Below are 5,188 nucleotides of genomic sequence, written 5' to 3'. Positions count from 1 at the left end.
CCCCCCCGCCCCAATTAAAACTTGTCACTCAAAGCAATTATATGTGCGTATAAATAATGCAACTTGACATTGAAAACAGGAAATATGTAAATTACGCACTCTACTACTCTGTTGACATCAAGTAAAATATCTCTTTAAAAAGCGTTCCTCGCACAAGAATAATTATTAGGCCCGTATTTATTATTATTATTTAGTTTTGAGCTTTATCTAGTGATTCCTTCAAAACTCGTTGCAAGTACTTCGTGATGAGAAAAGAGTAAACTTAGTCTAGATATTTAACAGTTTGGAATATTTGAACTGATTCCACTAGAAAACAAACAAACAAACATACAAACAAACAAAAAAAACAACAAAAAACAAACAAACGATATCTGCCCTGCAGGTTCTATGCCACATTATGTAACGCAGGTGTGGGGAGAGATTTGCAATACGATATTGTAGCTAACTTAGCGCAAAATGCACTGCCAGGAAATGAGATCTGTACTATAATATTGTTCTCGTCCTTCTCTGAATCTGGGGTCTGGAATAGATAATTACATTTTTTTCTTTTTCGAAATAAGATGCAAGCATAGTGTTTTCAACAGCAACGAATATACCCCTACCACAACCTCCACCCCAATACAAAAACAGCAACAACAAGCAACAGCAACAAAACAACACTGATAGCAACAGCACAAATGGCAGCAGGTGTAGTAGCAGCAATAGCAGCAGCAGAAGCAGTAGCAGCAGCAGAAGCAAGAGCTGCAGCAGTAGCAGCAGCAGCAGCAACAACAACAACAGCAACAACAACAGATTTATCACGAAAATTATGTCCCTCTGAATAATGGTATTCTTTTTTTTTTCTTTAGTTTTCGTCTGAGTTTTGAGGCACTTGCAACACAATAAGGTCATTTAAGTGCCGAAGAATGGATGTATTACACAAGAGTAACATACACAAAAAAGAAGGAGAATAGATAAGATGTTTGATAGGAAAGAAGGAGCATAATACCCCACCAGAGCACCCACCAACCACCCACGTAATGGTATTCATCCCCTCACATCAAAACATGCACTTTTAAACACACAATTGAGTTATTTTACTAAATACATCGTCAGCATCATAAGCACCTTCAACAGGGCGCAACGACACCCTTCTTATTATTATTATCATCATTATTATTACCGCTCTAGCTGGCGGAAGCTGTCAAAGTATATGACGTCACCAATACTCGGGAAAAAAAATCGTGCACTTTTGTAACAGCTGAGAAAAGATACAAAATTGGAGAAAAGAGGTGCGGTGCACATCTCAAAAAAAAAAAAGAAAAGAAAAAACCGACTAAAAAAACAAATTTGTTCGAAACTGACTGGCCATCCATCATGCACACGGCTAATGGCCGACATCGTACATTTGTCAAAACTTCACAAGATCCTTTCACTGGATTGGGGAGGTAGGAAAGTAAGGAGGTCACTGGGTATTCTGTATGGGGAAATTTGGAGGTCTTCGTGGGAGTGTTTGTTGATATGATTAGTGTCGAACGATTCGATGTATTGTATGTTGCCTACGTCATAAACAGACGCACGCGCACATTTAAACGCGCACGCATACGTATTCGGGCGCACTCACACACATACACAATACACACTCATACGCGCACGCGTAATATGAAGAAATAGAGAGAGAGAGAGAGAGAGAGAGAGAGAGAGAGAGAGAGAGAGAGAGAGAGAGAGAGAGAGAGAGAGAGAGAGAGAGTATGATATGTATGTATGTATGTATGTATGTATGTATGTATGTATGTATGTATGTATGTATGTATGTATGTATGTGTGTGTGTGTGTGTGCGCGTGTGTGTCTGTATGTGTGTGCGTGCTCGTAGATCATTGGAAAGGATGTGGGAAAATGCGTTGCATGACTGGCGCGCGCGCGCTGTGCGTGTGTGTGTGAGTGTGTATGTGTGTGTGTGTGTGTGTGCGTGCGCGCGCGCACGTGCGTGAATTGTCCTTGTTTTAAGAAGGGAGTGGTGAATGACAACATGTGCTTCTTAAACTGCCTCTTCAAAAAAGTGGGGAGATCCAACAAAATACCAAACTAAAGACATAGAAAAAGCGTGGTGAGGGGATATTAAGACGGTTTGTTTTTGTGTGTTTACAGTTTTGGTCCTCTTGATAAATTATGTGATAAAAAAAATATCGTCTCTCTTTAGACTAGACCATCCGTCATTTTGTCCCCTTCGCATGCCGTTGTGTGCCCTTAAGGCATACAGGCTTGCAATTTTCAAGGTAACCTTTCCTTGTGCACTACGCATAAACTCTGCTACATGCGGCAATTTTCTTTCAGGGGAGGGGGAGGGAGTATTTTTCTTTGAGAGTGAAGGCCCAGTTGAGTTACACAAACAAAAAAAAAACGAAAATCAGAAAGAAACAATTTCTCTGTCTCTCTCTGCCCCCCCCCCCCCCCCCCCCAAATTCTTTTAAGCTCTCTCTCTCTCTCTCTCTCACACACACACACACACATGCGCGCGCGCATACACACACACACACACACATACAGTCACGGTCTCTCTCACACACACTTTCTCTCTCTCCGTCCCTCTCTCTCAGTAGTCTCTTGTCCCCCCCCCCCCCCGCCCCTCGCACACTTTTGCTTTCTCTCTTTCTCTCTTTCTCTCACTGTCTTATTGGTCTCTTACGCCTTCCACATCCTTCCTTTTTTAAAAGCGGCTACGGTGATAAAAACTTCTCACGAAAATTGCATAAGGTTAGATTATAGGCTAGGTGTATGAGGCATCCAGGCGGCTACATTGGTTCAATTCCCAACATATCATTATTAGTAATAAAATGCACAATGGACAGAAAATCAAGGACTGTGAACAGTTCCAGTTCTAAGGATATAATTGTCGTCTAACTTGAAGTCTTGGGGTGGTGCATTGGCGACTGTCATTACTTGTGTCTTCACCTCCTTTTGTACTGCCCTAGGCTACTACATGTAATTAGTCCAGCCTGAAAATACAAGGATGCAACTCTGGTTGTTAAGGTCTGGACGTCGCTTTCAGTTTCTCCAGGTAAGACCTATGTTATCAACAAAATCTAGGTCTTTATGTTTTTGGGTTTTACCATTAGTGCTCCAAGAGATTCTTTCCATCTCAGTAGTGACTTGTTCCATGACCCAGCTGATAGCTGCTGAGATGAGTATCGGTGATAACATGCAGCCCTGTCATATTATATCCCTGTAACAACTGTGAACCAGTCGCTGGTGCCTGCATAATGCTATTACCCAGCATCGTGGTGGTTCGATATAATAAGTACTTTCATTGCAGCAACTTCGTCTCCTGCTATTTTGTTGCGTCTTAAAATTGCCCATAGTGGTGGTCAGAGTAGACTGTCAAACGCATTACCAAAGACTGTAAAGTTGACAGATTAGACTCATTCTTCTAAACATTTAAATAGTAAAGAAGTAGGACCAAGCAGTGGTGTTTTCCTTCAACCACTCATACGCAGCCCTCAACAGCTGCTACCAAATTAGCCTTTATCTTACTGGAAACCTCTAGTTTAGTTTGGTTTCACTAAGAGTTTTAGTGGTTTTTTCCACAGCACTTGCAACACATTAAGGTAATGTATAAGTGCCGCAGATTAGAGGTGTTAGAAGAGAGTTACAAACACAAAAAATACGGAGGAGAGATAAGTACGATAGACGTTTGATAGGAAAGAAGGAGCAAACCACACCAGAGCACCCGCCAACTATACCCACTGGAAACCTTTTCTCAAGACGAGCAGGTAACTCGTCTAATTAGGTTTTCTTATACTTACTTACAAACGCAAAGAACTCCTCCTATAACAGTGTGCAGCCTGTTTTATTTCACCTGTTAAGCAACGCAAAGACACTAATAATGTATCGAGTTTAAAAAACAAATTTTATTCAACACAGCATACAATATAAAACCATAACAAAACGTAGTACTACCCCGGTACCCCATTACTGTCAACACATTCACCCAGCAAACTTGGGACACACAGGAATGTTGCATGCAGAAGGCAGCACAAGTGTTGAAGTTGAAGCTATAACAAAGTAAAAGGTCCTGTGGGTGTAGGGGTCTGAGAGGTAGCTCTTGTGTAATTGTAGATGTTCTTTTTTTACATCACAACCCTATTTAAACAATTTAAATCGTTTAGAAGGCGGGCTCTTTCGAACTGCAAAAATGGAGATACTGGTACTAAATAAAACTTTTCCCCACACGGGAATCAAACTCATGTCTTCTGTGTGCGGCAGCAAAAGACCGTACAGCTACACCAGACGCTGGAAGTGGATCTTTGAATGGCACAGATCTCTCTTGACTCAGCTCCACACTGATGGTTATCAATGTTTACTTTGGCCTAGTTCTGATGGGTTGTTTCTCAATGTAAATGGAGCATTGAGTTTGAGAGAGAGAGAGAGAGAGAGAGAGAGAGAGAGAGAGAGAGAGAGAGAGAGTAAAGGGAGGGAAGGGAAGGGGGAAATGGAGACAGAAAGAAAAAGAAAGAGAGAGAGCTGGAGAATAACCAACGGGGGTTGAAAAGAATGTGTCACGATGCGGTGGAATCAGGCATTCTTCAATTTTGGGACATATGGAGCTATTGGTATCATCTTAAAGCTTGTTCATTTCACCTGCTTTTGATGAAAAAAACATCCATCACTATTTATGTTGGATACAAGTCAAGATTATCGGCGATTGAAGGAGATGGGGGTCGCCTGGTTTCAGAGGTAACATAAGCTAGAAAAAGGCCGCCAAAGTTGAGTTATTTCTTTAGCTTGAGAGTCCGTGGAAACTGAAAATTTACATTTTTTATGCCTTTAATCAATGTTTTTCAGTAAAACCCACACAGAAATGTGTTCTTTAATGGGCATGAAAGGTGTTGAGCTAAAAAACAAAAAGTCGATAAAAATTCCCAAACCTGTGGAAAAATGTCAATTTCTTGACTTTCACTATTCTGACGAGCGCCTGATTTCACCACGCTGCCTCACATATGAGTGATGGGAAGAAATGGTTGCTGGAACAAATCAAGGATGTACACAGTACTGTATGATGGAGAACTAATGTTGGAATTTGACTTTGAATTTTAGAAGTCGTATTAGCACCTATAACACACACATACATAAAAATAATGATCACAAAGCAATAAGAACACAGAATAATGCAAGATGTGAACAGGAAAGACAACTGCACTCCGTAAAATA

The sequence above is a fragment of the Aplysia californica genome, unplaced genomic scaffold (genome assembly GCF_000002075.1).
Source record: "Aplysia californica isolate F4 #8 unplaced genomic scaffold, AplCal3.0 scaffold00862, whole genome shotgun sequence".
NCBI lineage: Eukaryota > Metazoa > Mollusca > Gastropoda > Aplysiida > Aplysiidae > Aplysia > Aplysia californica.
The sequence above is the reverse complement of the archived record's forward strand: the minus strand, read 5'-3'. Positions refer to the sequence as shown.